We start from the raw sequence: 18,441 nt of genomic DNA, 5'->3' as shown, positions 1-18,441 counted from the left end.
TCCGCGACTGGTCCAAATTATGAACAAAATGATTTTTCCAAATTTGCCCCCGAAACCCCCCCCAAATCAGCCGTCTTTGCTCCGTGGGGTCTTCTAACATCCAAACGCATCAATATTCAGAAGATAAAGAAGATCCATTGAGATTTAGTCTTTCGCCCTATCCGCGACTGGTCCAAATTATGACCAAAATGATTTTTCCAAATTTGCCCCAGAAACCCCCCCCCCAAATCAGCCGTCTTCGCTCAGTGGGGTCTTCTAACATCCAAACGCATCAATATTCAGAAGATAAAGAAGATCCGTTGAGATTTAGTCTTTCGCCCTATCCGCGACTGGTCCAAATTATGAACAAAATGATTTTTCCAAATTTGCCCCCGAAACCCCCCCCCCAAAATCAGCCGTCTTTGCTCCGTGGGGTCTTCTAACATCCAAACGCATCAATATTCAGAAGATAAAGAAGATCCGCTGAGATTTAGTCTTTTGCCTTATCCGCGACTGGTCCAAATTATGACCAAAACGATTTTTCCAAATTTGCCCCCGAAACCCCCCCCAAATCAGCCGTCTTCGCTCCGTGGGGTCTTCTAAAATCCAAACGCATCAATATTCAGAAGATCCGTTGAGATTTAGTCTTTCGCCCTATCCGCGACTGGTCCAAATTATGACCAAAATGATTTTTCAAAATTTGCCCCCCAAACCCCCCCCAAATCAGCCGTATTTGCTCCGTGGGGTCTTCTAACATCCAAACGCATCAATATTCAGAAGATAAAGAAGATCCGTTGAGATTTAATCTTTCGCCCTATCCGCGACTGGTCCAAATTATGACCAAAATGATTTTTCCAAATTTGCCCCCGAAACCCCCCCCCCAATCAGCCGTCTTCGCTCCGTGGGGTCTTCTAACATCCAAACGCATCAATATTCAGAAGATAAAGAAGATCCGTTGAGATTTAGTCTTTCGCCCTATCCGCGACTGGTCCAAATTATGACCAAAATGATTTTTCCAAATTTGCCCCCGAAACCCCCCCCAAATCAGCTGTCTTTGCTCCGTGGGGTCTTCTAACATCCAAACGCATCAATATTCAGAAGATAAAATAAGATCCGTTGAGATTTAGTCTTTCGCCCTATCCGCGACTGGTCCAAATTATGACCAAAATGATTTTTCCAAATTTGCCCCCAAAACCCCCCCCAAATCAGCCGTCTTCGCTCCGTGGGGTCTTCTACAATCCAAACGCATCAATATTCAGAAGATAAAGAAGATCCGTTGATATTTAGTCTTTCGCCCTATCCGCGACTGGTCCAAATTATGACCAAAATGATTTTTCCAAATTTGCCCCCGAAACCCCCCCCGAATTCAGCCGTCTTCGCTCCGTGGGGTCTTCTAACATCCAAACGCATCAATATTCAGAAGATAAAGAAGATCCGTTGAGATTTAGTCTTTCGCCCTATCCGCGACTGGTCCAAATTATGACCAAAATGATTTTTCCAAATTTGCCCCCGAAACCCCCCCCAAATCAGCCGTCTTCGCTCCGTGGGGTCTTCTAACATCCAAACGCATCAATATTCAGAAGATAAAGAAGATCCGTTGAGATTTAGTCTTTCGCCCTATCCGCGACTGGTCCAAATTATGAACAAAATGATTTTTCCAAATTTGCCCCCGAAACCCCCCCCAAATCAGCCGTCTTTGCTCCGTGGGGTCTTCTAACATCCAAACGCATCAATATTCAGAAGATAAAGAAGATCCATTGAGATTTAGTCTTTCGCCCTATCCGCGACTGGTCCAAATTATGACCAAAATGATTTTTCCAAATTTGCCCCAGAAACCCCCCCCCCAAATCAGCCGTCTTCGCTCCGTGGGGTCTTCTAACATCCAAACGCATCAATATTCAGAAGATAAAGAAGATCTGTTGAGATTTAGTCTTTCGCCCTATCCGCGACTGGTCCAAATTATGAACAAAATGATTTTTCCAAATTTGCCCCCGAAACCCCCCCCCAAAATCAGCCGTCTTTGCTCCGTGGGGTCTTCTAACATCCAAACGCATCAATATTCAGAAGATAAAGAAGATCCGCTGAGATTTAGTCTTTTGCCTTATCCGCGACTGGTCCAAATTATGACCAAAACGATTTTTCCAAATTTGCCCCCGAAACCCCCCCCAAATCAGCCGTCTTCGCTCCGTGGGGTCTTCTAACATCCAAACGCATCAATATTCAGAAGATAAAGAAGATCCGTTGAGATTTAGTCTTTCGCCCTATCCGCGACTGGTCCAAATTATGACCAAAATGATTTTTCAAAATTTGCCCCCCAAACCCCCCCCCAAATCAGCCGTATTTGCTCCGTGGGGTCTTCTAACATCCAAACGCATCAATATTCAGAAGATAAAGAAGATCCGTTGAGATTTAATCTTTCGCCCTATCCGCGACTGGTCCAAATTATGACCAAAATGATTTTTCCAAATTTGCCCCCGAAACCCCCCCCCCCAATCAGCCGTCTTCGCTCCGTGGGGTCTTCTAACATCCAAACGCATCAATATTCAGAAGATAAAGAAGATCCGTTGAGATTTAGTATTTCGCCCTATCCGCGACTGGTCCAAATTATGACCAAAATGATTTTTCCAAATTTGCCCCCGAAACCCCCCCCAAATCAGCCGTCTTTGCTCCGTGGGGTCTTCTAACATCCAAACGCATCAATATTCAGAAGATAAAATAAGATCCGTTGAGATTTAGTCTTTCGCCCTATCCGCGACTGGTCCAAATTATGACCAAAATGATTTTTCCAAATTTGCCCCCAAAACCCCCCCCAAATCAGCCGTCTTCGCTCCGTGGGGTCTTCTACAATCCAAACGCATCAATATTCAGAAGATAAAGAAGATCCGTTGATATTTAGTCTTTCGCCCTATCCGCGACTGGTCCAAATTATGACCAAAATGATTTTTCCAAATTTGCCCCCGAAACCCCCCCCAAATCAGCCGTCTTCGCTCCGTGGGGTCTTCTAACATCCAAACGCATCAATATTCAGAAGATAAAGAAGATCCGTTGAGATTTAGTCTTTCGCCCTATCCGCGACTGGTCCAAATTATGACCAAAATGATTTTTCCAAATTTGCCCCAGAAACCCCCCCCCCAAATCAGCCGTCTTCGCTCCGTGGGGTCTTCTAACATCCAAACGCATCAATATTCAGAAGATAAAGAAGATCCGTTGAGATTTAGTCTTTCGCCCTATCCGCGACTGGTCCAAATTATGAACAAAATGATTTTTCCAAATTTGCCCCCGAAACCCCCCCCCCAAAATCAGCCGTCTTTGCTCCGTGGGGTCTTCTAACATCCAAACGCATCAATATTCAGAAGATAAAGGAGATCCGTTGAGATTTAGTCTTTCGCCCTATCCGCAACTGGTCCAAATTATGACCAAAATGATTTTTCCAAATTTGCCCCCGAAACCCCCCCCCAAATCAGCCGTCTTCGCTCCGTGGGGTCTTCTAACATCCAAACGCATCAATATTCAGAAGATAAAGAAGATCCGTTGAGATTTAGTCTTTCGCCCTATCCGCGACTGGTCCAAATTATGACCAAAATGATTTTTCCAAATTTGCCCCCGAAACCCCCCCCAAATCAGCCGTCTTCGCTCCGTTGGGTCTTCTAACATCCAAACGCATCAATATTCAGAAGATAAAGAAGATCCGTTGAGATTTAGTCTTTCGCCCTATCCGCGACTGGTCCAAATTATGAACAAAATGATTTTTCCAAATTTGCCCCCGAAACCCCCCCCAAATCAGCCGTCTTTGCTCCGTGGGGTCTTCTAACATCCAAACGCATCAATATTCAGAAGATAAAGAAGATCCATTGAGATTTAGTCTTTCGCCCTATCCGCGACTGGTCCAAATTATGACCAAAATGATTTTTCCAAATTTGCCCCAGAAACCCCCCCCCCAAATCAGCCGTCTTCGCTCAGTGGGGTCTTCTAACATCCAAACGCATCAATATTCAGAAGATAAAGAAGATCCGTTGAGATTTAGTCTTTCGCCCTATCCGCGACTGGTCCAAATTATGAACAAAATGATTTTTCCAAATTTGCCCCCGAAACCCCCCCCCCAAAATCAGCCGTCTTTGCTCCGTGGGGTCTTCTAACATCCAAACGCATCAATATTCAGAAGATAAAGAAGATCCGCTGAGATTTAGTCTTTTGCCTTATCCGCGACTGGTCCAAATTATGACCAAAACGATTTTTCCAAATTTGCCCCCGAAACCCCCCCCAAATCAGCCGTCTTCGCTCCGTGGGGTCTTCTAACATCCAAACGCATCAATATTCAGAAGATCCGTTGAGATTTAGTCTTTCGCCCTATCCGCGACTGGTCCAAATTATGACCAAAATGATTTTTCAAAATTTGCCCCCCAAACCCCCCCCAAATCAGCCGTATTTGCTCCGTGGGGTCTTCTAACATCCAAACGCATCAATATTCAGAAGATAAAGAAGATCCGTTGAGATTTAATCTTTCGCCCTATCCACGACTGGTCCAAATTATGACCAAAATGATTTTTCCAAATTTGCCCCCGAAACCCCCCCCCCAATCAGCCGTCTTCGCTCCGTGGGGTCTTCTAACATCCAAACGCATCAATATTCAGAAGATAAAGAAGATCCGTTGAGATTTAGTCTTTCGCCCTATCCGCGACTGGTCCAAATTATGACCAAAATGATTTTTCCAAATTTGCCCCCGAAACCCCCCCCAAATCAGCTGTCTTTGCTCCGTGGGGTCTTCTAACATCCAAACGCATCAATATTCAGAAGATAAAATAAGATCCGTTGAGATTTAGTCTTTCGCCCTATCCGCGACTGGTCCAAATTATGACCAAAATGATTTTTCCAAATTTGCCCCCAAAACCCCCCCCAAATCAGCCGTCTTCGCTCCGTGGGGTCTTCTACAATCCAAACGCATCAATATTCAGAAGATAAAGAAGATCCGTTGATATTTAGTCTTTCGCCCTATCCGCGACTGGTCCAAATTATGACCAAAATGATTTTTCCAAATTTGCCCCCGAAACCCCCCCCCAAATCAGCCGTCTTCGCTCCGTGGGGTCTTCTAACATCCAAACGCATCAATATTCAGAAGATAAAGAAGATCCGTTGAGATTTAGTCTTTCGCCCTATCCGCGACTGGTCCAAATTATGACCAAAATGATTTTTCCAAATTTGCCCCCGAAACCCCCCCCAAATCAGCCGTCTTCGCTCCGTGGGGTCTTCTAACATCCAAACGCATCAATATTCAGAAGATAAAGAAGATCCGTTGAGATTTAGTCTTTCGCCCTATCCGCGACTGGTCCAAATTATGAACAAAATGATTTTTCCAAATTTGCCCCCGAAACCCCCCCCAAATCAGCCGTCTTTGCTCCGTGGGGTCTTCTAACATCCAAACGCATCAATATTCAGAAGATAAAGAAGATCCATTGAGATTTAGTCTTTCGCCCTATCCGCGACTGGTCCAAATTATGACCAAAATGATTTTTCCAAATTTGCCCCAGAAACCCCCCCCCCAAATCAGCCGTCTTCGCTCCGTGGGGTCTTCTAACATCCAAACGCATCAATATTCAGAAGATAAAGAAGATCCGTTGAGATTTAGTCTTTCGCCCTATCCGCGACTGGTCCAAATTATGAACAAAATGATTTTTCCAAATTTGCCCCCGAAACCCCCCCCCAAAATCAGCCGTCTTTGCTCCGTGGGGTCTTCTAACATCCAAACGCATCAATATTCAGAAGATAAAGAAGATCCGCTGAGATTTAGTCTTTTGCCTTATCCGCGACTGGTCCAAATTATGACCAAAACGATTTTTCCAAATTTGCCCCCGAAACCCCCCCCAAATCAGCCGTCTTCGCTCCGTGGGGTCTTCTAACATCCAAACGCATCAATATTCAGAAGATAAAGAAGATCCGTTGAGATTTAGTCTTTCGCCCTATCCGCGACTGGTCCAAATTATGACCAAAATGATTTTTCAAAATTTGCCCCCCAAACCCCCCCCCAAATCAGCCGTATTTGCTCCGTGGGGTCTTCTAACATCCAAACGCATCAATATTCAGAAGATAAAGAAGATCCGTTGAGATTTAATCTTTCGCCCTATCCGCGACTGGTCCAAATTATGACCAAAATGATTTTTCCAAATTTGCCCCCGAAACCCCCCCCCCAATCAGCCGTCTTCGCTCCGTGGGGTCTTCTAACATCCAAACGCATCAATATTCAGAAGATAAAGAAGATCCGTTGAGATTTAGTATTTCGCCCTATCCGCGACTGGTCCAAATTATGACCAAAATGATTTTTCCAAATTTGCCCCCGAAACCCCCCCCAAATCAGCCGTCTTTGCTCCGTGGGGTCTTCTAACATCCAAACGCATCAATATTCAGAAGATAAAATAAGATCCGTTGAGATTTAGTCTTTCGCCCTATCCGCGACTGGTCCAAATTATGACCAAAATGATTTTTCCAAATTTGCCCCCAAAACCCCCCCCAAATCAGCCGTCTTCGCTCCGTGGGGTCTTCTACAATCCAAACGCATCAATATTCAGAAGATAAAGAAGATCCGTTGATATTTAGTCTTTCGCCCTATCCGCGACTGGTCCAAATTATGACCAAAATGATTTTTCCAAATTTGCCCCCGAAACCCCCCCCAAATCAGCCGTCTTCGCTCCGTGGGGTCTTCTAACATCCAAACGCATCAATATTCAGAAGATAAAGAAGATCCGTTGAGATTTAGTCTTTCGCCCTATCCGCGACTGGTCCAAATTATGACCAAAATGATTTTTCCAAATTTGCCCCAGAAACCCCCCCCCCAAATCAGCCGTCTTCGCTCCGTGGGGTCTTCTAACATCCAAACGCATCAATATTCAGAAGATAAAGAAGATCCGTTGAGATTTAGTCTTTCGCCCTATCCGCGACTGGTCCAAATTATGAACAAAATGATTTTTCCAAATTTGCCCCCGAAACCCCCCCCCCAAAATCAGCCGTCTTTGCTCCGTGGGGTCTTCTAACATCCAAACGCATCAATATTCAGAAGATAAAGAAGATCCGCTGAGATTTAGTCTTTTGCCTTATCCGCGACTGGTCCAAATTATGACCAAAACGATTTTTCCAAATTTGCCCCCGAAACCCCCCCCAAATCAGCCGTCTTCGCTCCGTGGGGTCTTCTAACATCCAAACGCATCAATATTCAGAAGATAAAGAAGATCCGTTGAGATTTAGTATTTCGCCCTATCCGCGACTGGTCCAAATTATGACCAAAATGATTTTTCCAAATTTGCCCCCGAAACCCCCCCCAAATCAGCCGTCTTTGCTCCGTGGGGTCTTCTAACATCCAAACGCATCAATATTCAGAAGATAAAATAAGATCCGTTGAGATTTAGTCTTTCGCCCTATCCGCGACTGGTCCAAATTATGACCAAAATGATTTTTCCAAATTTGCCCCCAAAACCCCCCCGAAATCAGCCGTCTTCGCTCCGTGGGGTCTTCTACAATCCAAACGCATCAATATTCAGAAGATAAAGAAGATCCGTTGATATTTAGTCTTTCGCCCTATCCGCGACTGGTCCAAATTATGACCAAAATGATTTTTCCAAATTTGCCCCCGAAACCCCCCCCAAATCAGCCGTCTTCGCTCCGTGGGGTCTTCTAACATCCAAACGCATCAATATTCAGAAGATAAAGAAGATCCGTTGAGATTTAGTCTTTCGCCCTATCCGCGACTGGTCCAAATTATGACCAAAATGATTTTTCCAAATTTGCCCCCGAAACCCCCCCCAAATCAGCCGTCTTTGCTCCGTGGGGTCTTCTAACATCCAAACGCATCAATATTCAGAAGATAAAGAAGATCCGTTGAGATTTAGTCTTTCGCCCTATCCGCGACTGGTCCAAATTATGACGAAAATGATTTTTCCAAATTTGCCCCCAAAACCCCCCCCAAATCAGCCGTCTTCGCTCCGTGGGGTCTTCTACAATCCAAACGCATCAATATTCAGAAGATAAAGAAGATCCGTTGAGATTTAGTCTTTCGCCCTATCCGCGACTGGTCCAAATTATGACCAAAATGATTTTTCCAAATTTGCCCCCGAAACCCCCCCCAAATCAGCCGTCTTTGCTCCGTGGGGTCTACTAACATCCAAACGCATCAATATTCAGAAGATAAAGAAGATCCGTTGAGATTTAGTCTTTCGCCCTATCCGCGACTGGTCCAAATTATGACCAAAATGATTTTTCCAAATTTGCCCCCGAAACCCCCCCCAATCAGCCGTCTTCGCTCCGTGGGGTCTTCTAACATCCAAACGCATCAATATTCAGAAGATAAAGAAGATCCGTTGAGATTTAGTCTTTCGCCCTATCCGCGACTGGTCCAAATTATGACCAAAATGATTTTTCCAAATTTGCCCCCGAAACCCCCCCCAAATCAGCCGTCTTCGCTCCGTGGGGTCTTCTAACATCCAAACGCATCAATATTCAGAAGATAAAGAAGATCCGTTGAGATTTAGTCTTTCGCCCTATCCGCGACTGGTCCAAATTATGACCAAAATGATTTTTCCAAATTTGCCCCCGAAACCCCCCCCAAATCAGCCGTCTTCGCTCCGTGGGGTCTTCTAACATCCAAACGCATCAATATTCAGAAGATAAAGAAGATCCGTTGAGATTTAGTCTTTCGCCCTATCCGCGACTGGTCCAAATTATGAACAAAATGATTTTTCAAAATTTGCCCCCGAAACCCCCCCCAAATCAGCCGTCTTTGCTCCGTGGGGTCTTCTAACATCCAAACGCATCAATATTCAGAAGATAAAGAAGATCCATTGAGATTTAGTCTTTTGCCCTATCCGCAACTGGTCCAAATTATGACCAAAACGATTTTTCCAAATTTGCCCCCGAAACCCCCCCCCCAAATCAGCCGTCTTCGCTCCGTGGGGTCTTCTAACATCCAAACGCATCAATATTCAGAAGATAAAGAAGATCCGTTGAGATTTAGTCTTTCGCCCTATCCGCGACTGGTCCAAATTATGACCAAAATGATTTTTCCAAATTTGCCCCCGAAACCCCCCCCAAATCAGCCGTCTTCGCTCCGTGGGGTCTTCTAACATCCAAACGCATCAATATTCAGAAGATAAAGAAGATCCATTGAGATTTAGTCTTTCGCCCTATCCGCGACTGGTCCAAATTATGACCAAAATGATTTTTCCAAATTTGCCCCCGAAACCCCCCCCAAATCAGCCGTCTTCGCTCCGTGGGGTCTTCTAACATCCAAACGCATCAATATTCAGAAGATAAAGAAGATCCGTTGAGATTTAGTCTTTCGCCCTATCCGCGACTGGTCCAAATTATGAACAAAATGATTTTTCAAAATTTGCCCCCGAAACCCCCCCCAAATCAGCCGTCTTTGCTCCGTGGGGTCTTCTAACATCCAAACGCATCAATATTCAGAAGATAAAGAAGATCCATTGAGATTTAGTCTTTTGCCCTATCCGCAACTGGTCCAAATTATGACCAAAACGATTTTTCCAAATTTGCCCCCGAAACCCCCCCCCCAAATCAGCCGTCTTCGCTCCGTGGGGTCTTCTAACATCCAAACGCATCAATATTCAGAAGATAAAGAAGATCCGTTGAGATTTAGTCTTTCGCCCTATCCGCGACTGGTCCAAATTATGACCAAAATGATTTTTCCAAATTTGCCCCCGAAACCCCCCCCAAATCAGCCGTCTTCGCTCCGTGGGGTCTTCTAACATCCAAACGCATCAATATTCAGAAGATAAAGAAGATCCGTTGAGATTTAGTCTTTCGCCCTATCCGCGACTGGTCCAAATTATGACCAAAATGATTTTTCCAAATTTGCCCCCGAAACCCCCCCCCAAATCAGCCGTCTTCGCTCCGTGGGGTCTTCTAACATCCAAACGCATCAATATTTAGAAGATAAAGAAGATCCGTTGAGATTTAGTCTTTCGCCCTATCCGCGACTGGTCCAAATTATGACCAAAATGATTTTTCCAAATTTGCCTCCGAAACCCCCCCCCAAATCAGCCGTCTTTGCTCCGTGGGGTCTTCTAACATCCAAACGCATCAATATTCAGAAGATAAAGAAGATCCGTTGAGATTTAGTCTTTCGCCCTATCCGCGACTGGTCCAAATTATGACCAAAATGATTTTTCCAAATTTGCCCCCGAAACCCCCCCCCAAATCAGCCGTCTTCGCTCCGTGGGGTCTTCTAACATCCAAACGCATCAATATTCAGAAGATAAAGAAGATCCGTTGAGATTTAGTCTTTCGCCCTATCCGCGACTGGTCCAAATTATGACCAAAATGATTTTTCCAAATTTGCCCCCGAAACCCCCCCCAAATCAGCCGTCTTCGCTCCGTGGGGTCTTCTAACATCCAAACGCATCAATATTCAGAAGATAAAGAAGATCCGTTGAGATTTAGTCTTTCGCCCTATCCGCGACTGGTCCAAATTATGAACAAAATGATTTTTCCAAATTTGCCCCCGAAACCCCCCCCAAATCAGCCGTCTTTGCTCCGTGGGGTCTTCTAACATCCAAACGCATCAATATTCAGAAGATAAAGAAGATCCATTGAGATTTAGTCTTTCGCCCTATCCGCGACTGGTCCAAATTATGACCAAAATGATTTTTCCAAATTTGCCCCAGAAACCCCCCCCAAATCAGCCGTCTTCGCTCCGTGGGGTCTTCTAACATCCAAACGCATCAATATTCAGAAGATAAAGAAGATCCGTTGAGATTTAGTCTTTCGCCCTATCCGCGACTGGTCCAAATTATGAACAAAATGATTTTTCCAAATTTGCCCCCGAAACCCCCCCCCCAAAATCAGCCGTCTTTGCTCCGTGGGGTCTTCTAACATCCAAACGCATCAATATTCAGAAGATAAAGAAGATCCGCTGAGATTTATTCTTTTGCCTTATCCGCGACTGGTCCAAATTATGACCAAAACGATTTTTCCAAATTTGCCCCCGAAACCCCCCCCAAATCAGCCGTCTTCGCTCCGTGGGGTCTTCTAACATCCAAACGCATCAATATTCAGAAGATAAAGAAGATCCGTTGAGATTTAGTCTTTCGCCCTATCCGCGACTGGTCCAAATTATGACCAAAATGATTTTTCAAAATTTGCCCCCCAAACCCCCCCCAAATCAGCCGTATTTGCTCCGTGGGGTCTTCTAACATCCAAACGCATCAATATTCAGAAGATAAAGAAGATCCGTTGAGATTTAATCTTTCGCCCTATCCGCGACTGGTCCAAATTATGACCAAAATGATTTTTCCAAATTTGCCCCCGAAACCCCCCCCCCAAATCAGCCGTCTTCGCTCCGTGGGGTCTTCTAACATCCAAACGCATCAATATTCAGAAGATAAAGAAGATCCGTTGAGATTTAGTCTTTCGCCCTATCCGCGACTGGTCCAAATTATGACCAAAATGATTTTTCCAAATTTGCCCCCGAAACCCCCCCCAAATCAGCCGTCTTTGCTCCGTGGGGTCTTCTAACATCCAAACGCATCAATATTCAGAAGATAAAATAAGATCCGTTGAGATTTAGTCTTTCGCCCTATCCGCGACTGGTCCAAATTATGACGAAAATGATTTTTCCAAATTTGCCCCCAAAACCCCCCCCAAATCAGCCGTCTTCGCTCCGTGGGGTCTTCTACAATCCAAACGCATCAATATTCAGAAGATAAAGAAGATCCGTTGAGATTTAGTCTTTCGCCCTATCCGCGACTGGTCCAAATTATGACCAAAATGATTTTTCGAAATTTGCCCCCGAAACCCCCCCCAAATCAGCCGTCTTTGCTCCGTGGGGTCTACTAACATCCAAACGCATCAATATTCAGAAGATAAAGAAGATCCGTTGAGATTTAGTCTTTCGCCCTATCCGCGACTGGTCCAAATTATGACCAAAATGATTTTTCCAAATTTGCCCCCGAAACCCCCCCCAATCAGCCGTCTTCGCTCCGTGGGGTCTTCTAACATCCAAACGCATCAATATTCAGAAGATAAAGAAGATCCGTTGAGATTTAGTCTTTCGCCCTATCCGCGACTGGTCCAAATTATGACCAAAATGATTTTTCCAAATATGCCCCCGAAACCCCCCCCAAATCAGCCGTCTTCGCTCCGTGGGGTCTTCTAACATCCAAACGCATCAATATTCAGAAGATAAAGAAGATCCGTTGAGATTTAGTCTTTCGCCCTATCCGCGACTGGTCCAAATTATGACCAAAATGATTTTTCCAAATTTGCCCCCGAAACCCCCCCAAAATCAGCCGTCTTCGCTCCGTGGGGTCTTCTAACATCCAAACGCATCAATATTCAGAAGATAAAGAAGATCCGTTGAGATTTAGTCTTTCGCCCTATCCGCGACTGGTCCAAATTATGAACAAAATGATTTTTCAAAATTTGCCCCCGAAACCCCCCCCAAATCAGCCGTCTTTGCTCCGTGGGGTCTTCTAACATCCAAACGCATCAATATTCAGAAGATAAAGAAGATCCATTGAGATTTAGTTTTTTGCCCTATCCGCAACTGGTCCAAATTATGACCAAAACGATTTTTCCAAATTTGCCCCCGAAACCCCCCCCCCCAAATCAGCCGTCTTCGCTCCGTGGGGTCTTCTACAATCCAAACGCATCAATATTCAGAAGATAAAGAAGATCCGTTGAGATTTAGTCTTTCGCCCTATCCGCGACTGGTCCAAATTATGACCAAAATGATTTTTCGAAATTTGCCCCCGAAACCCCCCCCAAATCAGCCGTCTTTGCTCCGTGGGGTCTACTAACATCCAAACGCATCAATATTCAGAAGATAAAGAAGATCCGTTGAGATTTAGTCTTTCGCCCTATCCGCGACTGGTCCAAATTATGACCAAAATGATTTTTCCAAATTTGCCCCCGAAACCCCCCCCCAATCAGCCGTCTTCGCTCCGTGGGGTCTTCTAACATCCAAACGCATCAATATTCAGAAGATAAAGAAGATCCGTTGAGATTTAGTCTTTCGCCCTATCCGCGACTGGTCCAAATTATGACCAAAATGATTTTTCCAAATTTGCCCCCGAAACCCCCCCCAAATCAGCCGTCTTCGCTCCGTGGGGTCTTCTAACATCCAAACGCATCAATATTCAGAAGATAAAGAAGATCCGTTGAGATTTAGTCTTTCGCCCTATCCGCGACTGGTCCAAATTATGACCAAAATGATTTTTCCAAATTTGCCCCCGAAACCCCCCCCAAATCAGCCGTCTTCGCTCCGTGGGGTCTTCTAACATCCAAACGCATCAATATTCAGAAGATAAAGAAGATCCGTTGAGATTTAGTCTTTCGCCCTATCCGCGACTGGTCCAAATTATGAACAAAATGATTTTTCAAAATTTGCCCCCGAAACCCCCCCCAAATCAGCCGTCTTTGCTCCGTGGGGTATTCTAACATCCAAACGCATCAATATTCAGAAGATAAAGAAGATCCATTGAGATTTAGTCTTTTGCCCTATCCGCAACTGGTCCAAATTATGACCAAAACGATTTTTCCAAATTTGCCCCCGAAACCCCCCCCCCAAATCAGCCGTCTTCGCTCCGTGGGGTCTTCTAACATCCAAACGCATCAATATTCAGAAGATAAAGAAGATCCGTTGAGATTTAGTCTTTCGCCCTATCCGCGACTGGTCCAAATTATGACCAAAATGATTTTTCAAAATTTGCCCCCGAAACCCCCCCCAAATCAGCCGTCTTCGCTCCGTGGGGTCTTCTAACATCCAAACGCATCAATATTCAGAAGATAAAGAAGATCCGTTGAGATTTAGTCTTTCGCCCTATCCGCGACTGGTCCAAATTATGACCAAAATGATTTTTCCAAATTTGCCCCCGAAACCCCCCCCCAAATCAGCCGTCTTCGCTCCGTGGGGTCTTCTAACATCCAAACGCATCAATATTTAGAAGATAAAGAAGATCCGTTGAGATTTAGTCTTTCGCCCTATCCGCGACTTGTCCAAATTATGACCAAAATGATTTTTCCAAATTTGCCCCCGAAACCCCCCCCCCAAATCAGCCGTCTTTGCTCTGTGGGGTCTTCTAACATCCAAACGCATCAATATTCAGAAGATAAAGAAGATCCGTTGAGATTTAGTCTTTCGCCCTATCCGCGACTGGTCCAAATTATGACCAAAATGATTTTTCCAAATTTGCCCCCGAAACCCCCCCCAAATCAGCCGTCTTCGCTCCGTGGGGTCTTCTAACATCCAAACGCATCAATATTTAGAAGATAAAGAAGATCCGTTGAGATTTAGTCTTTCGCCCTATCCGCGACTGGTCCAAATTATGACCAAAATGATTTTTCCAAATTTGCCTCCGAAACCCCCCCCCAAATCAGCCGTCTTTGCTCCGTGGGGTCTTCTAACATCCAAACGCATCAATATTCAGAAGATAAAGAAGATCCGTTGAGATTTAGTCTTTCGCCCTATCCGCGACTGGTCCAAATTATGACCAAAATGATTTTTCCAAATTTGCCCCCGAAACCCCCCCCCAAATCAGCCGTCTTCGCTCCGTGGGGTCTTCTAACATCCAAACGCATCAATATTCAGAAGATAAAGAAGATCCGTTGAGATTTAGTCTTTCGCCCTATCCGCGACTGGTCCAAATTATGACCAAAATGATTTTTCCAAATTTGCCCCCGAAACCCCCCCCAAATCAGCCGTCTTCGCTCCGTGGGGTCTTCTAACATCCAAACGCATCAATATTCAGAAGATAAAGAAGATCCGTTGAGATTTAGTCTTTCGCCCTATCCGCGACTGGTCCAAATTATGAACAAAATGATTTTTCCAAATTTGCCCCCGAAACCCCCCCCAAATCAGCCGTCTTTGCTCCGTGGGGTCTTCTAACATCCAAACGCATCAATATTCAGAAGATAAAGAAGATCCATTGAGATTTAGTCTTTCGCCCTATCCGCGACTGGTCCAAATTATGACCAAAATGATTTTTCCAAATTTGCCCCAGAAACCCCCCCCAAATCAGCCGTCTTCGCTCCGTGGGGTCTTCTAACATCCAAACGCATCAATATTCAGAAGATAAAGAAGATCCGTTGAGATTTAGTCTTTCGCCCTATCCGCGACTGGTCCAAATTATGAACAAAATGATTTTTCCAAATTTGCCCCCGAAACCCCCCCCCCAAAATCAGCCGTCTTTGCTCCGTGGGGTCTTCTAACATCCAAACGCATCAATATTCAGAAGATAAAGAAGATCCGCTGAGATTTATTCTTTTGCCTTATCCGCGACTGGTCCAAATTATGACCAAAACGATTTTTCCAAATTTGCCCCCGAAACCCCCCCCAAATCAGCCGTCTTCGCTCCGTGGGGTCTTCTAACATCCAAACGCATCAATATTCAGAAGATAAAGAAGATCCGTTGAGATTTAGTCTTTCGCCCTATCCGCGACTGGTCCAAATTATGACCAAAATGATTTTTCAAAATTTGCCCCCCAAACCCCCCCCAAATCAGCCGTATTTGCTCCGTGGGGTCTTCTAACATCCAAACGCATCAATATTCAGAAGATAAAGAAGATCCGTTGAGATTTAATCTTTCGCCCTATCCGCGACTGGTCCAAATTATGACCAAAATGATTTTTCCAAATTTGCCCCCGAAACCCCCCCCCCAAATCAGCCGTCTTCGCTCCGTGGGGTCTTCTAACATCCAAACGCATCAATATTCAGAAGATAAAGAAGATCCGTTGAGATTTAGTCTTTCGCCCTATCCGCGACTGGTCCAAATTATGACCAAAATGATTTTTCCAAATTTGCCCCCGAAACCCCCCCCAAATCAGCCGTCTTTGCTCCGTGGGGTCTTCTAACATCCAAACGCATCAATATTCAGAAGATAAAATAAGATCCGTTGAGATTTAGTCTTTCGCCCTATCCGCGACTGGTCCAAATTATGACGAAAATGATTTTTCCAAATTTGCCCCCAAAACCCCCCCCAAATCAGCCGTCTTCGCTCCGTGGGGTCTTCTACAATCCAAACGCATCAATATTCAGAAGATAAAGAAGATCCGTTGAGATTTAGTCTTTCGCCCTATCCGCGACTGGTCCAAATTATGACCAAAATGATTTTTCGAAATTTGCCCCCGAAACCCCCCCCAAATCAGCCGTCTTTGCTCCGTGGGGTCTACTAACATCCAAACGCATCAATATTCAGAAGATAAAGAAGATCCGTTGAGATTTAGTCTTTCGCCCTATCCGCGACTGGTCCAAATTATGACCAAAATGATTTTTCCAAATTTGCCCCCGAAACCCCCCCCAATCAGCCGTCTTCGCTCCGTGGGGTCTTCTAACATCCAAACGCATCAATATTCAGAAGATAAAGAAGATCCGTTGAGATTTAGTCTTTCGCCCTATCCGCGACTGGTCCAAATTATGACCAAAATGATTTTTCCAAATATGCCCCCGAAACCCCCCCCAAATCAGCCGTCTTCGCTCCGTGGGGTCTTCTAACATCCAAACGCATCAATATTCAGAAGATAAAGAAGATCCGTTGAGATTTAGTCTTTCGCCCTATCCGCGACTGGTCCAAATTATGACCAAAATGATTTTTCCAAATTTGCCCCCGAAACCCCCCCAAAATCAGCCGTCTTCGCTCCGTGGGGTCTTCTAACATCCAAACGCATCAATATTCAGAAGATAAAGAAGATCCGTTGAGATTTAGTCTTTCGCCCTATCCGCGACTGGTCCAAATTATGAACAAAATGATTTTTCAAAATTTGCCCCCGAAACCCCCCCCCAAATCAGCCGTCTTTGCTCCGTGGGGTCTTCTAACATCCAAACGCATCAATATTCAGAAGATAAAGAAGATCCATTGAGATTTAGTCTTTTGCCCTATCCGCAACTGGTCCAAATTATGACCAAAACGATTTTTCCAAATTTGCCCCCGAACCCCCCCCCCCCAAATCAGCCGTCTTCGCTCCGTGGGGTCTTCTACAATCCAAACGCATCAATATTCAGAAGATAAAGAAGATCCGTTGAGATTTAGTCTTTCGCCCTATCCGCGACTGGTCCAAATTATGACCAAAATGATTTTTCGAAATTTGCCCCCGAAACCCCCCCAAATCAGCCGTCTTTGCTCCGTGGGGTCTACTAACATCCAAACGCATCAATATTCAGAAGATAAAGAAGATCCGTTGAGATTTAGTCTTTCGCCCTATCCGCGACTGGTCCAAATTATGACCAAAATGATTTTTCCAAATTTGCCCCCGAAACCCCCCCCCAATCAGCCGTCTTCGCTCCGTGGGGTCTTCTAACATCCAAACGCATCAATATTCAGAAGATAAAGAAGATCCGTTGAGATTTAGTCTTTCGCCCTATCCGCGACTGGTCCAAATTATGACCAAAATGATTTTTCCAAATTTGCCCCCGAAACCCCCCCCAAATCAGCCGTCTTCGCTCCGTGGGGTCTTCTAACATCCAAACGCATCAATATTCAGAAGATAAAGAAGATCCGTTGAGATTTAGTCTTTCGCCCTATCCGCGACTGGTCCAAATTATGACCAAAATGATTTTTCCAAATATGCCCCCGAAACCCCCCCCAAATCAGCCGTCTTCGCTCCGTGGGGTCTTCTAACATCCAAACGCATCAATATTCAGAAGATAAAGAAGATCCGTTGAGATTTAGTCTTTCGCCCTATCCGCGACTGGTCCAAATTATGACCAAAATGATTTTTCCAAATTTGCCCCCGAAACCCCCCCAAAATCAGCCGTCTTCGCTCCGTGGGGTCTTCTAACATCCAAACGCATCAATATTCAGAAGATAAAGAAGATCCGTTGAGATTTAGTCTTTCGCCCTATCCGCGACTGGTCCAAATTATGAACAAAATGATTTTTCAAAATTTGCCCCCGAAACCCCCCCCCAAATCAGCCGTCTTTGCTCCGTGGGGTCTTCTAACATCCAAACGCATCAATATTCAGAAGATAAAGAAGATCCATTGAGATTTAGTCTTTTGCCCTATCCGCAACTGGTCCAAATTATGACCAAAACGATTTTTCCAAATTTGCCCCCGAACCCCCCCCCCCCAAATCAGCCGTCTTCGCTCCGTGGGGTCTTCTACAATCCAAACGCATCAATATTCAGAAGATAAAGAAGATCCGTTGAGATTTAGTCTTTCGCCCTATCCGCGACTGGTCCAAATTATGACCAAAATGATTTTTCGAAATTTGCCCCCGAAACCCCCCCAAATCAGCCGTCTTTGCTCCGTGGGGTCTACTAACATCCAAACGCATCAATATTCAGAAGATAAAGAAGATCCGTTGAGATTTAGTCTTTCGCCCTATCCGCGACTGGTCCAAATTATGACCAAAATGATTTTTCCAAATTTGCCCCCGAAACCCCCCCCCAATCAGCCGTCTTCGCTCCGTGGGGTCTTCTAACATCCAAACGCATCAATATTCAGAAGATAAAGAAGATCCGTTGAGAT

This window comes from Lytechinus pictus, unplaced genomic scaffold (assembly GCF_037042905.1).
Source record: "Lytechinus pictus isolate F3 Inbred unplaced genomic scaffold, Lp3.0 scaffold_36, whole genome shotgun sequence".
Taxonomy (NCBI): Eukaryota; Metazoa; Echinodermata; class Echinoidea; order Temnopleuroida; family Toxopneustidae; genus Lytechinus; species Lytechinus pictus.
This window is presented reverse-complemented; position numbering follows the sequence as displayed.